The 13,140-nt window shown below is 37.9% G+C and overlaps 1 non-coding gene across 1 annotated transcript; it reads right to left on the bottom strand.

Moving 5' to 3' along the window:
- Window positions 1–1,737: 1,737 nt before the first annotated feature.
- On the bottom strand, window positions 1,738–1,844 carry LOC126875642 (U6atac minor spliceosomal RNA). Its single transcript, XR_007693606.1, has one exon. It is a non-coding gene; the product is annotated as a U6atac minor spliceosomal RNA (small nuclear RNA).
- Window positions 1,845–13,140: the final 11,296 nt, after the last annotated feature.

Here is a 13,140-nt window from a genome sequence, read left to right as displayed (position 1 = left end):
TGAAGCATTTAATTAATTAATACATTATTATCTATTTATTTTTTATTTTTCATTATCTATTGCTATTATCTATGTATTATCTATCTGTATACTTAGTTATAATTGTAGGTATAGGCTGTTACGAAAAGCTGACTTAATTAAATCGAATAAAGAACAGCAAGAATCACAGGAAGAAAATGTAAAACCTCAGTTTTTTCAGTCTCGAAGTGCCAGATACAATACTAAGTAACGATAGAAAATACAGTATAAGTATCAGATGGTAGTGTCTGATGTATGGCTCACACCCATTTGCATGACTGAAACATGCTTCTGTTTTCCAATAAGGGTCGTTGCACATCAAATCGATCATTTTTTAACGTTGAAGTTAGGAATTTTTTTCAGTGAAGTATCATATAATTTACGTGAATTGCTCATTTCATGAAAATGGAATTCGGAAACTATTTTTGTAATCGAGTTGCTCTTTTGAAGGTTTAATGTGTAAGATTTAACATATCTAAATGACATTTCGTTCGCAATAAAGAATCAATACTTTCTGATGTTGGAAATTATAAACACATGTCTGTTAATTCTGAAAATTTTACTTCCAACTGATTTTCAAAAATTTTCAAATATTGAATCCGTCTTAAACTTATGTATGTACACGTCAGACAATCGTCTAAAGATGGAATTTCCTTAGCCGTACAGCCGCGCCTTACGCAGCTGCGTCTGAAATCCGCAGTCTGAGCTTTAAATTCAAATTGTATAGCTGACATTGATCGTCTGTCTGCACCACTCACATAGCAACACCAGCTGATACACGCGTCCGACGCTTGTGTTGATGCACATAGCACAGACGACTATGCTAATATCATTGACAGCAATGCTGCTACTTTCCGACAAACGAGTTTTCAGTGTTGCGTTGTGTGTTTAGACACTACGAGACTTTGTAATGATTTCAATAAACAACTGCATAATGTGAACCTTTTTTAGCGTTTATTCACAAAACAGTTGTAATATAATAATAACCATATAATAATATGATAATAATAATAATAATAACATAATGGTGTGATATTGACTGAAATGCCGCAGATCAATAAAATATTAGTTATAATGAATCCAAACCAATGGCTTTAAAATAACAGTACTCGCAGATTATTAGAAAAGATAGAACAGATTAAAGAAAATTATGCTGGTGAAATAAAATAAATAAAGGAGATAAAGAGACATAAAATGAAATAGAAGAATATAAAGCAATATATGATCATATAAATAAAGTAAAACAAAATAATTAACGGACTAATTTACAAATAGAAACTTTTTACAAGCATATAAGTAACATTATGTCTAATTAAATTATAAACAGTTTATGATATTATCGCTACTCGTGTAACATTTTTAATTTCATCATTCAAAGAAATACGTTTACTGAAGTTGATTCAGAATGTCAGTAGGCGCCACCTTCTAACCACCGGTATGTATCGAAGTTTTGCCTATGATTATATTGTCCCAGTCTGGAATTTGGTAATTGATAGTGTAAATTTACTCAGTAATACTGTGTTGTATATCAAATTTTTTTATCTATTTCGTTTTTGATTACATGATGTCAATGGATCAAACATCTAGATTCGCGTCTAATATATTGTTCGAAACCCAATGCTCAAAAGGAAAAATTATTAGCACCAAAAATTATTATATGCCAATAATTATTTTTAGCATAAAGTTATTAGCATAGCGGAATCCCTCCGCGATCCTTCCAAAAAGATCTGGTAAGTGTTGGCGAAAGGCGACAGTGCCTTGCCATTTATATGTGTGTTCCACCCTTGTATACGGGAGTGTTAAACGTTTCTCCTTTCATACTATAAAAATTTTTTTTTTTTTTACGTGGAGGAAATCTTCATAGACATCTTACTACCCTAAGTGTAGGTGGGCAGAAGGTAGTGCCGGATTCTTACCGGTTAAAACCTCCACGGGCGGGACACGATGGTAGGTGTTGCGAGGTGCTAGTGTGGTGGTTGTGTGTGCTTGACACCAAGCACGTTTAACCATGTACTCCCAGAAAGTACATCCATCCACGCCACACGCAAGGGCGGGGCTGGCCGCTTGACTGTAGTATGTTTCTTTTAAAAGAAACTTTCTCATCCTGTGCTATTCCTGCGCCTCCATTATATGCCGAGTATTCGAACTCACCACGCATCGTCTTCAGTTCTGGGCCTTAACGAGCGTCGCTGGCTGTCCCGCCGAGCTTTTAGGTGATTGGAAAGTATTTGATTCTTAATGTGGCATTGTATATCATAGGAAGTATTCTAATTGGTCTCTTGAAAGAGATGTACATTTTTCATAGCCCTCTCAAAATACAAGGGGTAAAGGTAAATAATTTCCTTAATTAAATCATTATTATTAAATTTATTATGAAGCTCTTAATAACATATTTTTGCTACTATTATAATTCTTGTAGTAACAGATGGCCGTTCTAAAAGAATTCCTGCCTCTTCTAATGCACTTATTTACAAGATGCCTAGCCTTGCGTTTTCCATCGCACTGGCAGAGATTTTATAACACATGGGATTAGCATAAGTTATAAATAGGTCTAATTGATAATTTGAAACAGATGATTTTAACCTCAAGATTTAGGTCCGATGCATACGATTGAATTTTCAACAAATGACCACAACGGCAATGAGTTGGAAGAACAAGAAAATACATATGTATGTATCCTTCTTTTGCGAAACAGGAGAGCTTTATTTCTTTCTCTGCTCTTCCAAAGGCACCGGAACGATGTCCTACGATAATATATGGCTCATCTGCACCGAGCCTTAAGATACACGGATAAAAGAGGTTTTTATTGGCCAACATAGCCCTATATATCCGTTAGTGAAATTTTTACATGTTTATTACAAGTTGTATGTGTATTAATACAAGTGTGGGTGTGTATATCGCAACTGGTACCACTATGCGATTTTCCCAGATAGACGATATAAATGTCCTCCATTTGATTCAGTTTTAAGAGTGCTTCAAACGTAGTTGCGTACGACCTTCGTCGTTGACCGACGGTTCCGTTGAAGAAATCCAACGTTAAATTGGGCGAGTGGCGCCGGCCGACTTTTCCAACCATCTAGAACTTTTTATTACACTTTATTATACACTTAATAATCACAATTAAGATATACACTGAATAGACACGTATAAATTACACCTTACTCTAGTAACTTTATATAAATTAAGTAGGCGATTGGTTTAAGGGTAGAAACTCGGTAAAGAGATGTTGACTGTTCTAAAGATAGAGAATCAGTAAGTTTTAGTGAGGATGTTGTGGAGGAGGAAAGCTAGGTGTGGGTGTGTCTAAGACCAAGAGAGGAGCTGATTTGTTAAGGACAATTTTGGCTAGGAAAGTGAGGGCGATAGACATTGCTTTCGGTTTGATCATAAGAAGGTTTTTTTTTATTTGGTAGGCTATTTACAATCAATTCTCGTTGAAAATTTTAAGTAATTTCATTTGGCAAGGTACAATAGCTTGGTTTATAATAATTTATATGTAGGAATGTTTATTATAAATTAACAGAAAAAACAGTATGATAAACACAATATTGTAACACTCTCGCAAAATTGAATATAATATCGCGCTTCACGAATTCGTTTAACACTATTTCTACGTCACAGCAACACGATGAACTTCTCTCGACCACGATTAATTCAACTCTGACAGCATTACCACGCTCATTTTTCCTTTAACAAACCTTGGTAACGCTCACAACACTCCGTGACAATATTAACATATCTTAAAAACGTTTATAAACAATTAGCCATGTCTTTCGCTAACGTCACACCATCCCACAACTTCGGCCATTCTGACAAACACATCTGCCCCCAGATGTGCTCAATATTACTAATTACACTTGCGTTCCTGATTTCTTTATTATTATGCAACGACTATTAACCTCAATGGATGACGATTATCCCTCGTTGTCTTCAAAATCGTCATCTTCTTCTTGAGCTTGACAAACTCGATCACTCAAACCGCTTCGGCCTTCCTGTACTAATAACTCTTCTACTATATTTCGACTAAGCGCGTCCACATGACGCATCGCCGTACCTGGTCTATGGTCGATTTTATAATCAAATTGTTCAATCTTTCTTTTAATATTTTCTATCGTTTCTGCATCTCTTGCAACTGCTCCTTCAAAGTATTTGTACTGTGTTCAAATTGCTTTTTCATATCTTCTATCAACGTATTCTTTTTCTCCAAATCTTTCGTTGCACGTTCTATTTCTGTCCGTTCTATTTCTGTCTGTCTGTCACACCGGATGGTGTGACGTTAGTGAAAGACGTGGCTGATTGTTTATAAATGTTGTTAAGATATGTTAATGTTGTCAAGGAGTGTTGTGAGCGTTACCAAGGTTTGTTAAGGGAAAAATGAGCGTGGTAATGCTGTCAGAGTTGAATTAATCGTGGTCGAGAGAAGTTCATCGTGTTGCTGTGACGCAGAAATAGTGTTAAGCGAGTTTGTGAAGTGCGATATTATATTCAGTTTTGTGAGAGTGTTACAATATTGTGTTTATCATACTGTCTTTTCTGTTAATTTATAATAAACATTCCTACATATATTATGTTGATTCTAGTTCAATCTAATGCTTCAATCTAAAGGGTATTTTCTTTTTAGTCTGCGGATCTGGTCCATCGTGTCAAGTAGTTGGGTGACTAATGGGTTGTGGTGGTTGTCGACTCTTGTGTTATATCTGCTTCTGAACTTGTATATTTCTTCTTTTACTGTGGGTATCTTGACGTCGCGGTAGATTGTTTCGTTGGTGACATACCAAGGTGCATCTATTAAGGATCTTAGCGTTTTTGATTGAAATCGTTGAAGGATTTCTATGATGGAGTTACTCGCTGTTCCCCATAGTTGAATCCCATAGGTCCAGATAGGTTTTAGTATGGCTTTATATAGCATTATTTTGCTCTGAGTGCTTAAGTTGGAGCGACGGCCAATGAGCCAGTAAAATTTTTTAAGTTTAGCCTTGAGTTGCTTCGATTTGTCTATTATGTGTTGTTTCCATGTCAATCTCCTGTCCAGAGTCATGCCCAGATATCTGACTGAATCCTTGTTAGGAATTGTGATATTGTGAATGGTACCTGAGGGCAGGTTTGTTTTCGTAGCATGAAGGTTACCTGTGTACTTTCGACCAATCGCGGGGAGACACAATCGCGAGAAGAGACGTCAACGGGAGTCGTAAATTTCCGTTACGATTAAAATAATCGACACCACGAGTTGATAGATCCCCTGATTTCCGGTAAGATAATACGGGTGATTCTGTTAGTATAACACTGCGATTCACAGAATTATAAGTTATATATTTCCAACACTTAAGTTACACCGATGAGTGGATATAATTCCTAGGTGACAACTTGTCGCACGAAGATAAGGTAAATATGCACAATAGAGCAAGGCTCTTGGAGTTGAACTTAGTATGTTAGTGGACGTAACACTAGAGGATACTTAATAGAGGAAGTGAATGTTCGGTGATCCCGCGAACTGACTTGGATAGTTGATGTGAATTATACTCCTCTAGCGTTGTGCTTAGACTTAGACGCTGACCTTTCCAGCATCTGTAGAAGAAGTAGCTGACTTGACCCTCCTGATGTCGTATGAGAAGTGGTTGACTTGACCCTCCTGATGTCGTATGGGAAGTGGCTGACTTGACCTTCCTGAGGTCGTAGGAGCAGTGAGGTTGGGTGACGATGCTGTGTCGGAGGAAAGCTAGCGATGGGTGTGTCTAGCGCACGGGATCATCGGATTTGTTCATGACATTTTGGTCAGAAAAGTGAGGGCAGTATACATTGCTTCTGATTGGATAAACGAAGGTTGGTGGACTAGGAAGGGTCTTAGCTGCCCTCGATAGAAAGTTGCTAGTAGGAATCATCGTACGTGAGAAAAACTAACTTTCCCTTGTCAAGCCGTAGTAAACAATAGTCTTTAGAAATGATTCGGAAAACAGATGTTTGTTGGGTCTGAAGGACCTTAGCTAGCAAATTATTGGAATTTATGATGGGTCCTTAAGACTATTGAGGGTCCGCCGTAAGGATGAGCGGACATCTGGTGTCCGTCTGGCCCGCGGTGTATGGCCTGGTCTAGATAGAGGCTCGCCCGACGTAACAACCTGTGTAGATTTATTTTCGTTAATTGTGAAGCCCCATTTGTGGAACCACTTTTCCATAGAGTCAAGACCTCGCTGGAGAGTGTGGGATGCCATTATTGGGTCTGAGTGGGATGCTAGTAGTACTTCCGAGTCCTAGGCGTAACTTTTCAAGACTGACTCTTACGACTTGACTTCCGATCGGATTCGGTTGTTTTTCTTTCGTCACCCCTCTATATCGCCACTATCCTAAAGTTTGTTAGGCGTCCGCGACTGGTGCCACGCACGTCGTCCTCTCGAACATTCGGCAGAAGCACCGCTGGGATATTGATGGTTCATTGGGCACTCCGTTTCGGTGATATACATTGTTGCCGAGTGTCGCCACATGTTTATCTCCGGTCTTTAACTGAGCTGGTCGTGACACTATTGTAACGTCGACAAATATCTCCAACCGACTCAGGAAACCTGAACCGCCTGGTACACGACACCAACTCCCAAAACGAAGAAATATGAATTCGGCACGCAAGTATAAGATAAACGAACATCTAGAAGGGCTGGGTCTTGATCGAGGCTTCAGTCTTTCGGAAACAGTTCAATCGAACACTTGTGGTCTTATTATAGAATAAAGGTATCTCGAACTGTGGTCCAAGAACCCAACATTTTTTTTTTATTATTATTTTCGCGTTATTTTTACGTGACATTTTGGCGACTCTGCCAGGATCCATTCGCTTCAGTGTAAACGATATTACGATTTCCGTCTACGGACATCATTGAAGATCGAAGGATTGGGACCATTTGTGTTGTGAACTCTGCTGCCAATAATTTACTACAGTGGATCAAATCAGCGAGACTACTGTCAGCATAGAACAAATCAACAGAACGCGTTTGACACTCTAACAACACCTTTGAACGTGCCACAGAGGAAAGCACCGCGAAGGAACCTCATTCTACGAACTTATGTATCAAGGTGAGAAAAATCAGGATTCTTTTAAACGATAGAACGCGAAAAGTTAGTTTCTCTAGCAACTCTAGCGAAGAGACAATATTCACAATGAACAATAAGAAAGATTCAAAAGCCGAGACAAGTTTACCCTCTACAAGTAAAACCCAAAATAAAACGGGATCACTTGATTCCTCTACCAGAGCAATTTTAGACTTAATACAGAGACAGAAGGAAGAATTTCGACAACAATTTAACGAAATAAAGAATGCATTAAGATTAGCCAACGAAGAAAATAGAAAGCGCGCTAACGAAATAAAAATATTAGGTAGAAACCTCTCTCGTGTTAAACTATCACAAGTAGACGTAGAATCAACTGAATTTGGTTCTGTGATGACTAACGATGGCGATAATATATCAGTATTAAAACACCATACTAATCCACCTCCACCTATGCCACAAAGACTACCAACATACGTCCAACCATCCAATCCAAGAGCTGCAAACTATGGAAATCTAAAGGCTGAAATTGCATTAAAATGTATTCCCATACTAAACGGAGGAGATGATATAGGTGTAGAGGATTTTATTCGTGAAATAAAAGAAATGAGAATGATGTGTGGTGAACAAATGTTGTTATTAAAAATGATCAAAATAGAGAAAATTGTAGGAAAACCCGCAATGGCAATTCGCAATATCCATATTAATGAATTTGAAACTCTGTACGAAGCATTAAGATTTAACGTAGCTACTCAAGCATCAGTAAGAGAACACCAAGATCAATTAAGAGAAATAAGGCAAGGATTAACCGAAAGCGTGCAAAATTATAACATTAGATTTTGACGTGCTTTTAACAAGATTCAATACAGCATTAACGATGAATATAAGGACGAACTCGACGAGCGATGAACGATCGACTATATATGGAATTTGTGACTAACTATGTAAGAGGCCTTCGTTCAGAAATAGGGCAAGTGCTATTGGCTAATCCCTCCCCCCCCCCCCAACATCATTGACGCAGAACAAAAAGCAATGGACGTGGAAAGATACTTTCGCGAAAACAACGCTCGCAGAAGGATGACACAACAAACAACCGCTCCGCCATCTTATCGTAACCAGACGTATCGTAACCAAGAATGAATAATTTTACCGACCAGTAAACGAAAGGACACAAACGAAATGTTTCAAATTCAATCGATTGGAACACCTTGCCAATCAATGTCAAAATTTTCGAATACCTCAAACAAAAGCCCCTCCAGGAATTAACCACATTCAAGGACAATCAGACTTAACAATGCTACCTCAGGAATATTACCCACAATACGACTACAACTAGGGTTGTGATTCCTCGTTGACTCGGGAGCATTAATCAACTTGCTTAAACAAGAATACTACCCAGGAAGAAGTATAATGCCAGACACAAGGAAATTCTTCATGGGACGGACATTCCAAATACGAATCCAATTCCAAAATTAAACTAAATTTATTCAACAAGGAGATAGAATTTTCCTTAGTAGATGATAATTTCCCTATTATAGAAGACGGCATATTAGGCTTACCCGGTTTAAATCAATATCGATTCGAACTCTCCAATAAAACATTAAAATTAGATAATAACACTCTTCTGCTGCAGCAAGAAGCGACTCTCGCATCAGGAGAAACCGTTCAAAAGATTGTATACCTCGAAGGAAAGCCAACGCCAGTATGCTTTATCAATGGTGGCAAGTCCTCAGTTCAAATTTCTAACATTATTGAAAATACAAACACTGTAGATCAAATCGAAAAATTCATATCTTTGATTCGGCTATCGCACATAGAAAAACCTCTTAGAGAACCTCTGGAAAAGATTCTTCTCTATTACATGGGCGTATTTAATTTAGATAGTGGAACATTACCATGCACATCCCTTGCCAAACATTCCATTACGTTAAAAGAAAATAAGATCATCAACGTAAAATCCTACCGTCCTCCTGAACATCATAAAACCGAAATAAATAAATGTTGAACAGAAAGATTATAGAACCCTCTGACTCTCCCTATAACTCTCCTGTTTGGGTCGTTCCAAAGAAAATCGACGCATCAGGAAAACAAAAGTGGCGAATAATAATTGAATTTAGAAAGTTAACCGAACTAACAGACCAAGACGCATATTCACTACCTGACTTTGACGATATACTTTCACAACTAGGAAACGCAAAATATTTCGCCGCTTTAGACTTATCCTCAGGATTCCATCACTACCCATGGACAAGAATTCAAAGAAATATACTGCATTTAGCAAGGACACTTCCACTACAATAGAATGCCATTCGGGTTCAAGAACGCACCTGCTACCTTTCAAAGAATGATAGATACCGCGTCGAGAGGTTTGATTAACAATCATTATTTCGTTTATTTGGATGATATCATTATATTCAGGCAATCGATAGAACATAATAAAAATTTAGCCTTTATATTCCAAAGACTCAGGGAAGTATATCCAAGAATACAACCAGATAAATGTGAGTTCTTAAAACCCGAAATAGAATATCTAGGACATGTAGTGACAGCAGATGGAGTAAAACCTAACCCTAAAAGGATGGAAGCAGTAAAGAATTTTAAACTACCCAAAAATCCTATAGATGTAAAATCATTCTTTGCGCCAGCTGGATACTATAGAAAATTTATTAGAAACTTCTCTAAAATTGCCAAGCCGTTAACAGAACTAACTAAGAAAGACATACAATTCCACTGGACTGACAAAACACAACTTAGCTTCGATACGTTTGTTGAGAATTGTGGATCTTGATAGCCGAAATAATGTCATGGGAGCACTAAATTTACATTTGGAATTAATATTAGAATAGTTATATATGTCGGAGATGAAAGGAAAGCCGAAGCCTTTCCTTGGAAATTTTGGGAACATCCTCTAGTACCTTAGCCTAGATTTTATTATAGTTGTAATTGCTTAAGATTTGTAATAAGCGAGATTGGGTTCGAGGTGACAATCGGTCGCTGAACGTAGCCACGGTCACGGGATGGATGTTTTATCTAACGGAGGTCTGGAGTGGTTGTATGTGTTTTCCGAGAAATGTGGTTGTGGCGGCATGCGGCCTCGAGAGCGGGCCGAGCCACGTGTGATGTTGCCTCGGAGGTGCCGATGCAATGGGACATACATTGTATTAGTAATCAAAACTCCAGGCAGAAACTGCCTAGCAACGGCGTTTGGAACTTTCTCGATGCTTCCAACGAGTGTGCCTAGCAACGGCGTTTGGAACCTTCTCGATGCTTCCAAACGGGTATAGAAAACAAAATGCAATCGTACAGGGAGAAAAATCTCCACGAGGCTGGCATTCTTGCGATTGCCTTGGAGAGTGATACATCGAGCATTTTCGACGATCGCATTTGCGTCTAAGTTAGTTTCGCTTAGTAAGGAGTTATCCCGGTGACCGTGGATTCGTTTGAACTCAAACATTGCTAATAGTATTATTTAATTTAATTATTCGTAGATCGTATTATTCATTAGGCTTAGTGTTTGTTAGACTTATTATTAGTCGTACTTATTATTTGTTAAGCTTAGTGATAGACCTGTATATACGTGTAAATAAAATCTCGGCTTTGTGAAACGATGGCTAGTCCACATGAAGAGTCGTCGCGCGCCCAAAATTCGAATCGTGATCCGACATATATTTATTTGATGAACGATTTCAAAGATATTCATCGATACACACTTGCACGCGTCTCAGCAGTTTCTTCTATACCCGACTGTTAACCGATTGAATAGTTTACATTCATCTGTTTTCGAGACGCCGCGCACACACATACCTCCACACACTGATACCCACATACTAGTATCTCTACTACGCATTTAACTCAGTCCAGCACAGAAAATTATGTACATCTCAACACACCTCCTTAATTTTTGTGCTGCATATTCATTTCCTTTTATAAGTCAATCAAATCATTCTTAAAAGAAATCTAAAATTTTCAAATTTGTTCCTCCCTAGAGCCTTCGTTAAAATGTCAGCTACACTATTTTCTGAATCTACTTTCATAATGTCAATCTCTTTATTTTCGTAACTTTCATTCATGAAATGGAAGTGAACAACAATTTTCTTACAAATTTAATTTCGCTTACAGCTTCCGATAAAGCTACATACTCGACGGCTGTTGATGATTTTGTCACGCTACTTTGCTTTCTCGATTTCCAGTAAATTGCGTTTCCGAAAAATCTTATGATAAATCCCGTAGTGGATTTTCTATCTACTTTATCTCCAGCCCAATCAGCGTCAACAAAACAATCAATAACTTCAGTATTCAAATTTCTTTTATAAGTTAATTTCAATTTCCTAGTTAAATATAAGTATTTCAAAATTCTCAATGCATATTTATAGTGGGTCCCGTCGTAACTGTTTTAAAATCGACTTAAATAGTTTACACTATAGCTAACGGTCTAATCTTGTTACAGTATTAATATATAATAAAGCTCCTATGAGATTTCTGTATCTTATATCATCTGAGGCTGATTGTGCGGGTTCTAAACTTAAGTTTTGTTCCATTGGTGTAAAATGTAGTTTACTATTTTCTATATTATATTGTTTCGCTAATGACACTATATAACTACTTTGATCTAATTTCATCTCACACTTCTTATTATCGTATTCAATGTTTATTCCTAAGTAAGTCTTTACTTCACCTAAGTCCTTCATCGCAAATTTCTTTGACAATTTGTTTTTAATTTCATCGATTTTTCTTTTGCTTTTCCACATATTCATAAGTCGTCTACGAATAGAATTAAATATATAACATTATCGCTCTTATACTTCATATACAGATAATAATCGCTCTCACTTCTTTGAAATCCTAATTTTTTCATATACCCGTCGAAACATTCATACCAAGCTCTTGAACTTTCACGCAATCCATATAACGCTTTTGATAATTTACATACTCTCTCGCTTTTATCGTCGTAACCTATAGGTTGTTTTACAAATACTTCCGTTTTTATAGTTCCGTTTAGGAATGTCGTTTCTACATCCATTTGCATAATCGTCAAACCATATTGACAACAATAAGATAGTAATAACTTCAACGTTTGCATTTTTGCCACTGGAGAGTATAAATCTTCCAGTATTTCCTTTTGTTGGAAATCTCGAACAACCAGTCGCGCTTTCTTACGATTATCAGATTTATTCGTATATATTCATTTCAAATCTAATACGTTTTTGTCTTTTGGTTTCTCTATTAATTTACCAGGTTTTATTTTTGATTAAACTATTCATTTCTCGATCTATTGCTTCTTTCCATGAACCGCTGTCATCACCACTTAAAGTTTCTTCATAGATTTGAGGACTGTCTGCGCTAACTACATATACATGTCGGAGATGTAAGAACACCGGAGCCTTTGGAATTTTGGATAACCCCGCAACATTGTAACCTAGAGTCTACTATAGCTGTAATTGAACAATTGTAGTTATTCAACCCGATTGTAATTATTCGAGAATTGTGATAATGAGCTTGGGCTCGAGGCGACAGTCAGTCGCCGAACGTAGCCGCGGTCACGGGATGAACGCTTTGCCTAACAAAGGTATGAAGTAATTCTATAGCTCTCCTTAAAAGAAATATTTGTGGCGACACGCGACAGTAAACATTCCAACGGTTTCTGTCCCGTGGCTCGCCACGTGCAGACCCTATTCTTCGAGTAAGATGATTGCCAGATGTCGATGCGTCTCCGCAGTACATGTTCGGCTAGCCCGAGGGCCCGTTATAAATCTTAAGGTTTAGTTAACTAAAGTCCTTCAAACAGACAAACAGTCTTTGTCCCAACTACGGGAAGATAGGGGAGACATATTTTTCAACGAGCGGCGTCTCCCACTAGCAACTTTCCCTCGAGGGCGGCTAGCATCCTTTTCTAACCACCGATATGGAGATTAACCAATTAGCAGCAACACTTTCTGAACGAAGGCTTTTCTCGACGAATCCGATGATCTCGTATCCTTAGACACACCCCGTTATAGTTTTCCTGTGTGGCATCATCGGGACGGAAAAGGCATTCTCGCCCGCGATCTCATCGATCCAAGAGTAACGCCTTCGCGATCAGTGATTATTCTC

The sequence above is a fragment of the Bombus huntii genome, chromosome 18 (genome assembly GCF_024542735.1).
Source record: "Bombus huntii isolate Logan2020A chromosome 18, iyBomHunt1.1, whole genome shotgun sequence".
Lineage (NCBI taxonomy): Eukaryota > Metazoa > Arthropoda > Insecta > Hymenoptera > Apidae > Bombus > Bombus huntii.
Note: the sequence above shows the minus strand (reverse complement) of the source record. Positions and strands in the feature narration are given on the sequence as shown.